Consider the following 15,351-nt stretch of genomic DNA (forward strand, 5'->3'; position numbering starts at 1 on the left):
CCAAATTTGTCCAAGTTATAAGTCTTTGACAAATTGCAGTTCAAGCCTGCTTGGTAAAGACTTCCTTGATTTTAGCAGCTAAGTTCCTTGAGGCTTCTGTCCACAGAGATCAGGTTTCAGAGTAACAGCCGTGTCAGTCTGTATTCGCAAAAAGAAAAGGAGGACTTGTGGCACCTTAGAGACTAACCAATTTATTTGAGCATAAGCTTTCGTGAGCTACAGCTCACTTCCTCAGATGCATATCGTGGAAACTGCAGCAGGCTTTATATATACACAGAGAATATGAAACAATACCTATTCCCACCCCACAGAGAAGTATTCAAATGCCCCATTCAAATGCAAAGGAACAAAAGCTGAACCTGTGGGGAAGGGGGTAGGGTTGGAACACTGGGATTTGAAACAAGCAGGAAGGGAGAGGGAAACTAGGGAGTGGAAGTTGGGATGAGAGGGGGAGACTAGGATTGGCTGGGCAAGGAAACTGGATCTGGGAGCTGAGGAGGAAAATAGGGTAAAACATTATTAGGAGCCAGTAGGTGGCTGAGAGATTGAGATTCGTTGAGGAGCAAGGGAAAGACTGGAAATGAGAACCATTAGGACATGGGGAAAGAGGTGAGGGGAGACAGACTTGACAAGGAACAGTGGCAAGAGAGGAGAAGTGGGCCTAGTTGGGCAAATAAACTGGGTCAAGTAGTTGGTGGGGGTAAGAGGATAGAAAGACACTGATATTGGACGAAGATCCCAGTGTAGGAGATTGGAACTGAGAGCCAGTGGGAACATGTTTGGTGGCAGAGTGAGGGGGGTAACTGGAGGTCACTGTGGGGAAGGTACACAGATTGGATTATGAGCCAGGATGAGGAGAACTTGGACTGTCTGGACAACGCGACTGAGGCTGGGGCAAGAAGCTTGAGAAGTGAATACTGGGACAGGATAGGCAAAGAGAATGGTAGTGGTAAAAGGATCCAGGAGTAGGAAAGAGACTGGGACAAGGACAAGTTTGAAAGGATGGGGTCAAGCTTGGGTAAAGGGTAAGAAGAGTCTGTGTCCACTAGAGCACACCCCCTTCCAGAGCCTGGACTGCAACCCATGTTTCCTAAGTCTCACCATTCCTCTGCTGTCAGCAAAAATCTGTAAAGCCCAGTGACACAGTGTGTGTCTTTATTCTAGTGCTTTTCCACATAGAGGATGGCACCCTACTATCTCTGTCAGTTACTTTGTTAGTTCAAGTTGCAGAGGTCTGGGTGGTGGATCTAAAGGTTCCAACCCTGTTGATGACCCATATTGGTGCCAATATGTTGCCAAATGATGGAAATTCTGTCTTTTTTATTTTTTTCAGTTACGTTTTAAAAAAAAACCTAGGAAATTACACACAAAAATGTTGTTAAAACAATATTATTAAGGTTACAAAGTCAAGCTCTCAAACAATGGGAAATGCCACAATTAAAGTTGTCTGTGCAATCTTAATTCAGCCCTCTTGTGATATGCATTATGATACAGTCTTACATTCTTTAATTATATGATCACATACTACTTTCTCCACAGGTCCCCTGCCTCATTCATTGCATAGGTTAGGGCCTGCTCTGGGAATGAATCAGAGTTTTGTGGTGAAGGAGCCTGTTACCTGTAGAACTGTACCTAATTTGTTGCAGAAGTTGGAAGGTGTGTTTATTGTAGATACTGGGATGAGTGGGCCAAGGCCTGCTCAAATTTAAAGTCACGCATCCTCAACCAAGGGGCAGGAGCCACTGAACCCAGGCAGCAAATTAATATGAGAGACAACAAATTAAAAAAACAGGGATGGGATTGAAGGGCAAAAGTTGAAAATCAGGGATACAGATGGGGACGCTGAGCAAAGAATTCCCAACAGCACCCATTGCTCCTCAAAGGTGTCTAAGGATTCAGTGGACACTACCCTGAGGAACTCTGCCAAGAGACGTGATCAGACCAGTAACTGGAACTAGGCCCCACTTTTTCAGAGCACCTCATTTTCAAGCTTCCTCCTTCCGGTTTGGTGGATGGCCATCTTGGTCAACTTCAGGAGGAGGTTGATGAGGAGGTCTCATGCTTTATGTGGCCATGTGCTAGGATAAACAAGTGAGGGGAGAAGTGCAGCTAGAGCCTCAGTAAGAAATTATGGCGGAGTCAGAAGAGGGGCTGCAGCCTGATGCATTCTGTGTAGATGTGCTCCAGGGTCTCCCTCTCGCCCACAGAAAAGACAGGTGTCAGGGGATTCTGTGAACTGTGCCAAATACATGCTCATTGCTCACAGCTTGTCAAGGTTCCTCCCCTACTCTGAACTCTAGGGTACAGATGTGGGGACCTGCATGAAAAACCTCCTAAGCTTATCTTTACCAGCTTAGGTCAAAACTTCCCCAAGGTACAAAATATTCCACCTGTTGTCCTTGGACTGGCCGCTACCACCACCAAACTAAATACTGGTTACTGGGGAAGAGCTGTTTGGACGCGTCCTTCCCCCCAAAATACTTCCCAAAACCTTGCACCCCACTTCCTGGACAAGGTTTGGTAAAAAGCCTCACCAATTTGCCTAGGTGACTACAGACCCAGACCCTTGGATCTTAAGAACAATGAACAATCCTCCCAACACTTGCACCCCCCCTTTCCTGGGAAATGTTGGATAAAAAGCCTCACCAATTTGCATAGGTGACCACAGACCCAAACCCTTGGATCTGAGAACAATGAAAAAACATTCAGTTTCTTACAAGAAGACTTTTAATAAAAATAGAAGTAAATAGAAATAAGGAAATCCCCCCTGTAAAATCAGGATGGTAGATATCTTACAGGGTAATTAGATTCAAAAACATAGAGAACCCCTCTAGGCAAAACCTTAAGTTACAAAAAAGATACACAGACAGAAATAGTTATTCTATTCAGCACAATTCTTTTCTCAGCCATTTAAAGAAATCATAATCTAACACATACCTAGCTAGATTACTTACTAAAAGTTCTAAGACTCCATTCCTGGTCTATCCCGGGCAGAAACCAGCATAGAGACAGACACACAGACCCTTTGTTTCTCTCCCTCCTCCCAGCTTTTGAAAGTATCTTGTCTCCTCATTGGTCATTTTGGTCAGGTGCCAGCGAGGTTACCTTTAGCTTCTTAACCCTTTACAGGTGAGAGGAGCTTTCCCCTGGCCAGGAGGGATTTCAAAGGGGTTTACCCTTCCCTTTATATTTATGACACAGCTCCAGGGAGGATCTGCCAGTTAATCTCCCCAGCGGGCCATAGAAGAAGAGTGGAGTACAGACTGGCCTACCGGGGCTCCCCCACCCCATAGATGGCAACAGGTCCCACCAGTTGGTGTTGTGGAGGGACATGAGGGCAAAGAAGTGATTGGTATGGAGCACGAATGTATACAGATATGCTCGAGGCAAGGTTTGGAGATGGACTGGCTCGATGGCATTCAGCAGATTCAGGTGGCATGTTGGGGATGCTCATGGAACTGGGGCCCAAAGACAAGCTCCAGCAGGCAAAGGATTAGGGATGGACCAGGAGCACACTCCCATAAGACCCACTCAAGATAAAAGCAAAAGTAATGGGGGTCAAGGCTTCCCTCATCTCCTGGAGCACTTGGGGGACTTGCAGGATGGGCAGTCCCGTGCACTAGCTGAGCACTACGGGATGACCTGGTCCCTCTGACAGTAGTGCAGGAGGTCTCCGAGTCTGGTGATATAAGCCAGGACCACCTTCCGGTGCACCAATGGGGACTCTACCACCTGCGTACAAGAATGTGGGTTATATAGCGGGGGTTCTGCAAGCAGATCCTCTCCAATGGTGGCTACTATAGACCTGGTCTCAGAAACCAGCTTGCAAGTCCTGAGAAGGTCGTGGTAAAAGACTGACAGCTCAGAGAGGTCTCGGGGAGACCTCTCAGATGGAGATAGAAGAGCTGCTGGTCATATCGGAGCCCTTGGAGACTCTGGAGGAAGGCATGCACCAGCACAATCCATGTCAAACTGTGATTATCATAAAAGCATCTCTGCAGGGCTTCAAGGCAGAAGGCATGGACCTGGCTGGGGATGCAGACCAGGCCCTGTCTGTCCTCCTCCAGAGACTCAGGACATCTACAGAGACCCAGTGCACCCCTGTCCAGAGAAACTCAAGTATCTTCTGGAGGCTGGCCAGGGTCCCCTGGAGCAGGAGCAGGATGTTGAACTGGTGCCAGAACATGGGCAGATCTAGCTGGTTGATCACCAACACCTTCCTCCAAAGGGAAAGGCACCACAGCAGCTCCGTCCACGTCTGCAACAATTAGACACCCTGACCTCCATTTCTCTAGCATAGAGGGATCAGTGGTGGAAAGGTACACACCAAGCTAGAGCAGAAAACCTGCACCCCATTGGATGGCACAGAGCGTGGGTGGGAGGAAACTCACCTACCACTCATCACCAACCACCAGGCCAGAGCTCTTCACACAGTTGGCCCAGACAGAAGAGGCTGCCAAATAGATGGCATGGCAAGCCTCCATCCATGCCACATCTCCTGGGTCATGGGCGACGAGGATCACGTGGTTTGCATACACCGGCAGGTCCAGCTCTTGAAGCACCAACCCCATCATCCTGTTATGGAGGAGACAGAGGAAGGGCTTGATGGCGATGACACACATCTGGCCAGAGAGCACACAGTCCTGATGTACCCCTTGAACAAAAGTGACGGAGTTAGTCAAGGCGTATAATGAATGAGAGAGGGGGACTGTAGGAGGAGAAAAAGTTGGTCTTGTGGTTAAAGCAGTTGAATGCTGCCCTGGAGAACTGGATTGTATCCCTTCCTGTGCAACAGTGACTGTGTAATGATATAGGAAAGTCACTTAAGGCAAACTTTTCAATGATTGCATGTTCCTTATTTCTGAGTGCCTAATTTGAGACACTGTGGTCTGAATTGCAGAAGTGCTGAGGGTGAGCACTCACTGCTGCAACTGAAAACTATGGGAGCTGTTCTTTGTACATTTAAAGTGTTATATAATGCTAAATATTCTGAAAAAATAGGTCCCAGTCCTCTCAACTGGATACCCAAAATTAGTGGATACTTTTTACTTTAATTGCTCTGTGCCTCAGTCCCTTTTGTGTAAAATGAGGGAATTAGTACCTGCTCACAGGGGTGTTATGAAAATAAATCCATCAATGTTTGTAAAATACTCTGATATTATAGTGATGAGCGCCATAAAAAAAGTCTATCAAGAAACTGATAATTCTCTGTTCTGAATGGGGTTTGGAAAGTATGCAGTAAATAAGACATGTAGCCACATTTTGTACAATGAGAAAACAAAATATTGAATAACTGCTCTTTAAGTAAACACTAATCATTCTGTGCTCTGAGTGGGGCAGGGATCCTGTGGAAAAATTATGTTATTATATAGTTTGACTGTTTCATAATGCATACACATAAGGGGGGGAGGGTGAATTAAATTTGCCCAGGCAACTGTAAATCTGGCATTTCCTAATGTTTGAGTATTTGACTTTGTAACTTTAATAGAGTTCTTTTAATGTAGTTCTCTATATGTAATAATTATGTAATTCAAATGAAATATTTGGACAGTTTTTCAATTCTCCCAGATTTAGTTATTTCATTAATTTTTATTATTTATATTTTAGAAATACCCTCATCCAGTGTTCCTGTCAGATGACTAGGAGCAATTGAGACCTAGAAGCTGTGTATGTTTACTAGAAGTTGAATTGCCATGCTTTTGCAATGGAAACTCTGCAAAAGGGAAATGGTTGAGCTGCAGCATTTTGTATTCCTTTTATTTGCATAACAGGCTAAATCAAGCACTGTTTTCTGAATAGCTTTCACCACTTGATTCAGATGCAGTTGGGGTGTGTGAAAGGGCCAGTGATATAAATTATTCTTAGTGACAAATGCAAACTTACAGTACGTTTGACTCAGCATCTCTGTTTCCCTTGAGTTACTGCAGGAAATGAAAGGAGTAATATTTTCAATAAATGACAATGCTTGTATCTTTTTTTAATGGTTTTAATTTGTCATGAGAAAGAAATGATGTATTTGTCTGGAACAGATGATCACATGTACATTCTCCAACACCTGTATTATCAGAGGAAGAGATTACTCAGAATAATTTATGATGCTATTGTGACATTGGCAAGTGAGGTTTAAGGAGATTAGGAGTTTACTGAGGATAGGAGACAGTGTGGTGTACACATTTCAAGTGGCTAGCAGCATACCTTGCTAATTCTGTCTGCAAAAATAAAGATTGATCCTCGCTCATCAAGTGTTGGATCACAAGAGATGTTAACATTTATTGAACTAATACATTTGTCCAAGTGTGATGTTAGAGGGTCTGTATTTCTGAGGACAAGATGCAGGGACACAAAAACCATTTTCATACAATGTTAAAGAAGTTGAGCTACCTACAAATTCATGATCTTTGTTTTAATGCTGAGTGTGGAAGATTATGTAGATGTATGAGCTGATATAAGTCATTACTACTGGGCTGGTGTCTGCGTAAAGACTACCTGAAATAGTTCTTGGAAGTTTTACCAGAGAGGTTAAATATTTATTTATTCACAGAACAAAACAGAAAGCAGGAGTGTGTTAGGCATCAGTAGTTGTCTCCTCTCTGTTGTTAGTCTATAATGTTTTGTTAAGCACTAAAGACTACCACTGTTTTCAGTGGGCTTTGGCTCAAACCATCAAAAAGTAAAAGAACAAATATTTTAAATAATTAAAACACTCTTGTTGCAGTCATTTAATACTCCCCTTTTCCATACCTTCCCATAGTTCTCAATAGCGAGAAATTTAATGAAGCTTGTTTCAGTAATTGATTTGTATCTTATTACCTTTATTATTATTATTTTATTATTTATTATTGTTAATATTATCATTTGGGGAATCATTTAGCTTAACGGTTTGCCTAAATAAGTAAATAAAATGAAAGAAATGATTCATTTATAAGTCATTTTTACTTTTTAATTATATTTAATTTTAATCCTCCGCAGCGAAAAAAAATCCTCTTTAAAAATAATGTTTTGATTCATGTGGAAGACTGAACTTTAAAAAAATCTATATATTTTATTTTTGTTTGAAAAAGCCTTGATGCAAACTTTTATTTTCAGAATTAAGTCATGTCACATGATGTTCTTCAGTAAACACCATGAGATTTTCTAACTGGTATAATTTAATTCATTTTGTATTTGTATTCCACATTTTGAGATGAACTGCTAAGGTCTACACTGCAACCCAATTCTCAGGGCTATATAAATATAGGATGATGGCGGCATCATAGAATTATTATGAAGTAAATGTTTATCATAACATAAGAACAGTGTTTAACATAACATAAGAACAGCCATAAAGGGTAAGACCAATGGTCCATCTAGCCCAGTATAGTGTCTTCTGACAATGGCTGGTGCCAGATGCTTCAGAGGGAATATAGTATGTGCATGTAGGTATGTACTTTTGTGGCAGTCATTTTACGTAACTGAAACTGATTTTTGTCCTGTATATATTTTACCACCTAATATTGTGCTGCTTTCCTGTAAAGATGTCATGAATGAATGACTAGTAGTATTTGCTGATCTTTTCAGCTGGTAAACTTAAGTCCTGATTGCTTTCCATGCTAATATGATTTCCAGTCTATTAAAGATTATATTGGGGAGTTAGTACGTTGGGCTAGAGATACTGTAAACTAAATACTAGCAATATTTCATAAAACATTTACTTCATAAAAGTTCTATGATGCTGCCATCATCCTATATTTATATAACCCTGAAAACTGGGCTGAAATGTAGTCTTTAGCAGTTCACCTCAAAATATGCTGCATTCATTTAAGAGATCCAGAATAGCAAGGAGGCTATAATTTAGAAGAGGTCTTTCACAGAGCTGTCTAAGAAGTTAGTACAGAGCTTGGTGTCACAAAGTGTGGCTCTAGTAAGTAATATTTTGCTTGTTCATCATTCTTAAATTATTTTACTCAAAATATTTAGCATTCACTTACAAGTATAATTGTGAGATTTTTCAACACTGAAAGACCTTCACAAAGCACAGCCATTGAGTTGAGGTGTTGTGACATTTTAACTTTAAGTAATATTTTAGTGCTCTAATTGTTTTTAAATGACTTATCTCTGTAACCAGGCAGCCATTTTGTCTGCACTGTGTTCATTATGAGATCAAATATTTGTCTCCAAAGTGGCATTTTGGATGGGTCTGCCTGATGGCAAAGTTCAATAAGTAGTAAAAGAGGTCTTTTGTCCTTATAAGGTAACCTGCATATGGCTGCAGGGTCTATTCTGCTCTCATTTGCATGGCATGCATGCCACATTTATTAACAAGCAAATTAAGAGAGACATGAAACTGAAGCCTTCTGTAAACAGAATATTTTAACTATTAATTTTGAATTAACATATTACTCTTCTTAATGAAGTGCTTAAGACTAAAACTATGTCGATTATACTTCTAAAAATTTTCCACTGTGTATTCCAAATGAAGAGAAAAATCACCTACTCTTGGGAAAACTGACCATTTTCCAGGTGACTAGCACCTTAAAATTGGTATCACTTCCCGCTCTTCCCCCCCAAGAATATATATGGAACACTTATGCCAAAGATTAAGCATTACAGAAGGGTGAGCTGAGACTCCCTCTTCGAGTTAGTCCAACTTTTCTTCTTTTGGAAATAGTCATTACTTTTCTGCGTTTGTTCCTCACGTGACTTACTACCCAGTTGTCAGTTGTCAATCTGGGCCAGTAACCAGAGATGTGGAGGTTTTCTGGCCAAGAAAGAATGTCCAAGATGGAACAGATATGGAACCAAAATGAATCTGAGTTATGGAGCTGAGCCAGATGCATAGGTGATGTGTGAAAAGTGGGAAGGAGTTGGCTTGGTGAGTCCTGACCAAATTGTAATTCTTGGTGGGGCAAAAGGGGCCTTATTATGATGTGGATGAAGTTAGAGAGAAAAGCTGAAGATCAGAATTTTGTAGAGGATTTGGGTGCCTTCTTGAGACAGAGAGAGCAAAGAGGTGAAAATTGGAATGGAGTCATCATCAGTATAATAAATTGACAAAGCCTGTGTGAGAGAGACAAGCTTTCAAGCTATACAGAGCTTTTTTTTCAGGTCTGGGAAAGGTATTTTGAGTGTCACCGCTAAATGCTAGGTGGAACAGATTGTTTAGCATAGGTAGTGAGCATGTATTATAAGGGACCATTTAAGGTGGAGTGGCCCCAACACATCTACAGTCACAGGACAAAAAAGGGTCAGGGGATTAGTGAGTTGCTGATTGTTGTAATAAGCCATAAATCCAGTATCTCTGTTTGGGCCATGATTTTTAGTGTCTAGCAGAGTAATGAATTTAAGCTCCCAGGCTCATCGTTTGAAAGGGTTGTGCAGGTTTCCTTAGAAGACGAGGACTGATAGGTCAGATATAAAGTGATTGCTTTGTGAAAAGCGTTCACTTTCAAATTAGGATGTTTTTGTCTTCTATCGTTTTCCTGTGTGAGTTCATTTGAGAGCGTAGTCATTGTCTGGTTTCACCCACATAGTTGTTAATTATACCACATAATTGTTGAGTGCACTGGATGATATCACATGTTGTGATAAGCATATGTAGGATCCATGGATCCTGACCGGTGTGTTTGGGGGGTGTTGCAGTACATTGTTGCAGTGGAGATATGTCTGCAGGTTTTACGTGTGTTGTTCTAGCAGGGTCTGGTGCCACTTAGAGCAGGTGTGTCCTGGAAACTGGCACAACACTAATCCCCCACCTCCTTTTTTGTCCTATGACGGCAGAGATGTTAACGGGCCACTCCACCTTGAATGGTCCCTTAGACTATGTCTATGCTAAAACAATCTGTTCCACCTTGTATTTAGCTGTGAGATGCAGAGTACCTTTCCCAGACCTGAGGAAAAGCTCTGTGTAGCTCAAAAGCTTGTCTCTCTCACCACAGAAGTTGGTCTCCTAAAAGATATTACCTCACCCACTTTGTTTCTCTAATATTCTTGGATGAACACGGCTACAACAACATAGTATAATTCAGTGACATTCATGAAATGTTGTTAAACAGTTGTACAGTACATGAAGATAATTAAGACGAATACTATTGCTACTTGTGATAGTTCATGACCAAATTCTAATCTCAGATACACCAAAATAATTCCACCATACTTTCATTGATGTCAATGAAATTACACCAGATTTACATTTATGTGAGAGCAGAATTGGATGCTTGTTCCTGTTCCTTCTCTCCACCACATGTAATTTGTAGAAACTAAAATATGTATCTTACTTCCAAAATACAGAGTAAAAGTGTCTGTTCTAAATAATGTTATCTTTTCAAAAGTCATGAATAGGTAATTAATTAGACACTTTGGTCCAAAGTGGTCCCTTTTGTAATTCTGTGGACTTCAGTGAAGTTACACCATGGATCTTTTTGGCACTCCAGTTTTTTTTAACGTAAGCCCTCAGTGTAGTCTTATTGATGTATTTGAGGTTGTAAATCTGTCCTTAACTCATTCTATTGAGTCTTCCTGCATGGACTAGATGACCTAATAAGTCTTTTTTCATCTCTAACATTTATTCTTTGATGAGGATAGATCTAAGGTTGTGAATGTGTCTTAAGCAAAAAGAGCTTCATTAGAATTCTGTAACTCCAAATTTCTAGGTGTCAGAAACTGTAGAAATGCTCAGTTAAGATTGAAAACCAGTCTTCACTCTCTTCTCTTAACCCTGCCCCTCCAATGCATATCGGCAGGAGACCTTCAGAGCTGTTACAAGAGAGAAACTTACGTTTTCTTTCTTCAGTATATTTATGACAATAGCAAGTGCTTTAGTTGTGTAATGATATTATCTGCACCCGCACTTCCATTTTCTGTCAGCCATAAGCCTGTATTACAAAAAATGCAAAGGGTTGGCCTGCCACCCATGAGTACAGGAAGAAGATGATAAAGATTGATCTCAGACTAGGTCAGAGGCATGGGATCTCTAACTAAAATTGAGAGGCTAATTAGAACAGGGCGGTGGATCGGGCACAGTATTATGTATGGCCCATATGTTGAGATACATGATCCATGCACAATGGTGAGGCAGGTTTGGATCTCCAGTCTGTAAGTAATTGGTAAGTTTATAGTTCTCGAACTGGTATGCAGAGATTTTTGAGGGAAATGTGGATGTCTGTGGTCTGAAATTGAATGATAGAAGATGGTACTCAAGGGCAAAGGGATTGAGTTAGAGCTGGGTTGGAAGCTTAGATGAGTATCTCACTTTGGAAAAAGTCCCAGTAAAGTCCGTTTGCTTGAAAGTATGCAGCAAATCTGATTAAACTATGTTACAAGTATTCTTAGGCCTAGTTCTCATGAGAGCTTCATCTGCTTTCTACCATTCCTGCTGTGCCATACAGCTGGAAACCCAGTTTAAAGGGCTTCATGAAGGAGAAACCTACAGGTGGGCTAGCGCTGGGTTAGTGTGAACTTGATGGACTACATATGTGCATAGTATTTTCAGGATTGTGGCACTTTAGGAGCGTAACTGGTGTGGCTCTAAGACAAACCTATGATTTTTCAAACTACATAAAACCTGCAATATTTAGACACAGGATGAGATGTTGAGAGTTGATATATAGCTGTAAACCCAAATGCATTTGTTTTTGCAGGTTTAAATCAGACACTTAACATTATGTGAGAACATTGCTGTGGTTTGTTTTCCCTTTTAGAATCATAGAATCATAGAATATCAGGGTTGGAAGGGACCCCAGAAGGTCATCTAGTCCAACCCCCTGCTCAAAGCAGGACCAATTCCCAGTTAAATCAGTTTTATTTGTTTTTAATCCATGTAAAACTCTAATGACTTGAAATCTTAAAGTTCAAAAATGCAACAACTGTTAACTAATTTTTCTTGTTGTTTAGCTGTTGTGCTTCAGTAGACGGTTTTGCTACTTGAGCATTATTTTCACTGGTGTTGTCTATGCAGAGGAGTATTGTTTAAAGGTTTTACTGTCATAGGCCTGATCCTATGTAGCCAGTGGACTCCACACAGGAGTAGCAGTACACCTGGGCATACTTCTTTGCAGGACTGGGGCCACCGTTTGCAGGTGTGATTTTGGTACTGCATCACAGTTGTGGGTCAGGAATGAGCTGCTTTTAATCAAATTAGTATAAACCTGTCATCTTTTTCTTTCCATATAATTATCAAGTGAAAGAGATTGAATGTGTTTGCTAAGAGCCTGATCGAGCATTCATATTGATGGCAATGGTAGCCTGTGCATTGCCTTCAATAAACACTGGATTGAACCCTAAGCCCCTTGGGGCAGCGTTCTGAGATGTCAATGTATTGTCAGATTTGTTATATTTGGAAGCCTTTTCTTCAGTGGACCATAATCTAATTTTATATATACACACACAGATATGGTATCTGTCTGTGAAATTCAGTTCTATATACATACTACATGAAAACGAAATAAAATCCATACCTTTCTACCCACAAACCTTTCAACCAACTTAAAAAAATACAGTAATGCCAAATCACAGATGAGGCTGTATATAAAAATAGTCAATTAATCATAAAAATAACTACTTTTAAAAATCTTTGGTGGCAAACATAGAGTCTATTACAAATGTGCACCCAAATCCAGTTTATGAACTCCCGTCAAATACACATAAGGATTTTCAGGATAATCTCTGTAAATGGAGAACTAGTACAATGTACACTTAAAACCATTTGCATGAAGCGTACCCTGCATAAAATTATCATTAAACTGGGGCTGCAGCTATAAATGTGGATATTTATTTTAAGCAATAAGAAGTTTACTTTAAAATATTGTAAGCAGTGAAACATGACATCTTGCTCTAACTTCTCATATGCTCCCTTAATGTTGTCTGCAAAGTAACAAATGTTTTGTAATAATATTTCTATTATAAAGGTTGTTCAGAGCTTCAAGGTCAAGGAATGTATTTGCTTTAGGATGTCTTCTTCAAAGGAGCTGCTGTCTGTCACTGGAATAAGCTAAAAAATGATGCTGAGATAGCATCCTCACTAAGCCCATGCCACCACCTAAAACTTGTACCACTTTAACTATGCTGTTATTGTCTAGGGGTGCAACCTTCCTAACGCGGATGCAATTATATCAGTATAAATTTTCTTATTCCTATATGAGAAGGGAAATAAGCTATATTGGTATAAGTAGCCAAACTATCAAATTTATGATCCATTTTGGTCAATTTCACGGTCATGGGATTTTAAAATTAGTCAATTTCACGGTTTCAGATGTTGACATCTGAAATTTCATGGTGTTGTAACTCTAGGGGTCCTGACTCAAAAGGGGTTGTGGGGAATCACAAAGCTGTTGTAGGGGGATTGTGAGATTGCCACCCTCACTTCTGGTCTGCCTTCAGAGCGGCAGCAGCTGTGGAGCTCCTTCCTGTAGCTGCGGGAGGTTCCTGGAGGTGGGTCTGATCTGTTCCTGGCTGGGCTAGGGAGGGACAGGCCGACTTCTTCTCCTGCATTCCTCTGTTAGTACTTCTTCCTTTGCATTCCTCCGAGTACCTCCCTCAGCTCCAGGAAGCTCACCAGTGCACTGCCTAACTGAAATAGTAATACTGTGTGTAGACCAGGCTTAAATTAATTTCAATTGCCTCTCTCTGAGCACTGACAAAATAAAGTACGGAAGCTTTTTTGCTCTCTAAAGTTTTAGTCCTGTGGGGTGCTAAACATCCACAATGTTCTTTAACGTTAATGGCCATTAAGGTGCTCAGATTTAACTCCACAATCTTTTGGTTCTCTCTTGGCCCAAACTGCCTTTGAAATCAGTTGGAGATTGTTTGAGTAGTGTTGCCAATCTGAAGCTCTTTAAGGGAGATTGGTCAAGTCTTTAATTGCTTTAAGGGTTCAATTAAAATATAGCAGGTGTACCATCAGTAGGAAGTAGCTTGCCGTTAATGCATTAAAAATAATGTAGCTTTTCATGCATAGAAATGAGAGAGATGTTTTGGCACTGAAAACAAATTCAGTTTTTTAAACATTTTTCCGGAAGCTGAATGTAACTTATATATGATTACAAGTGTAAGCATTTTGCTACTTCTCGCCACAGGTTCAAATGAACAACTTTGTTGTTCCCTAACTACGGGCTCAATTGTGCATGATAGGCAGAGCAAAGTAAAGGCCGATGTGGAGGCAAACTGCCCCAGTGGGAGCTACATATGGCACAGTGCCTCTGAGTGCTGCAGCATACATGGGAAGCACCCCATTAGTATGCCCTTCCAGAAGGGCAGCACAAATTCCCCTGCATGCTCAGAGAATATTTAATTAAAAGGGGGAAACCACTATTTGCAGTGAATTTAATTAAATTTTGGTGGGGAGGGTTCAACATCAGAAGTAAGAAATCTATAGGAAACAGACAGATTTCCTACTAAATTTTAGACTTTAGACTAGATTGGCAGTGTTTCTCATAAAAAATGCAGACTTTATTTTTTACTCCAAATAAACGTCCCTTACATTTTTAAGCATTTATTTATTTTTAACCTTGTGAACACATCTGCCTCTTTAAACTGCTTTTTCCGTGTGACAGCTCATCATTTAATTTTAGTCTGGCAGTTAGATTTTCTCCTTATACTCTCTCAGATGGAGGAAACTTCAGAATTTTGTGCAGATTTTATCTAGGAGTCCCCCTTTCCCACTCCAGGCTATTTTAGGAACACAAAACCCTTTTTTCTTTTCTTTTCTTTTCTTTTCTTTTCTTTTCTTTTCTTTTCTTTTCTTTTCTTTTCTTTTCTTTTCTTTTCTTTTCTTTTCTTTTCCATTACTTCAAGGTTTCCAAGCATCTCTGCCTTTTTTTCATGGTTTATGCACACATCTGTCCTCTGTCCCACTCTCCACTGCGACAAAATCATAGTTGCAAGGCTTCCATTGACTTCAACAGGCTTTGGATCAGGACATAAACTTGGTTGTAGTTGTTTGCAGAATCTGGCCTGAGGATATTTTTAATCCAAGGACCTGATCCTGAAAGCCCTGTACATGTAGAATCACCTCTTGATTCCACTGGGAGTTCTGCCTATGGAGGACCAGAACTATATTTTTTTCTCATCATGCACTGTGCACACACCAGAATGTATTATTTAGATATGCAGGTAGACACATATTATATATAGGGGTCTGTGTGTTGCCCTGGCCACCCCTCCAGGTACCTTCCCCGAAGCTCCGGACCGGCGTGCACTGGGGGGCAGGGCAGTCTCCCTCCCTGCCTGCACTGCCCCTGCACCACTCCAGGAAGCGGCCGGGACCTGGGGGAGGGCAGGGCACAGGGGTCTGTGTGTTGTCCTGGCCGCTCCTCCAGGTACCTCCCCCGAAGCTCCGGCCCGGCATGCACCGGGGGCAGGGCAGGCTCCCTCCCTGCC

The 15,351-nt window shown here is 41.1% G+C and overlaps 1 protein-coding gene across 2 annotated transcripts in view; it reads left to right on the forward strand.

Annotated features, from left to right (window-relative positions):
- Positions 1-15,351, forward strand: part of PARP8 (poly(ADP-ribose) polymerase family member 8) — a 166,712-nt gene that overhangs the window by 55,208 nt on the left and 96,153 nt on the right. The window lies entirely within an intron of this gene.

This window comes from Lepidochelys kempii, chromosome 5, assembly GCF_965140265.1.
Source record: "Lepidochelys kempii isolate rLepKem1 chromosome 5, rLepKem1.hap2, whole genome shotgun sequence".
Taxonomy (NCBI): domain Eukaryota; kingdom Metazoa; phylum Chordata; order Testudines; family Cheloniidae; genus Lepidochelys; species Lepidochelys kempii.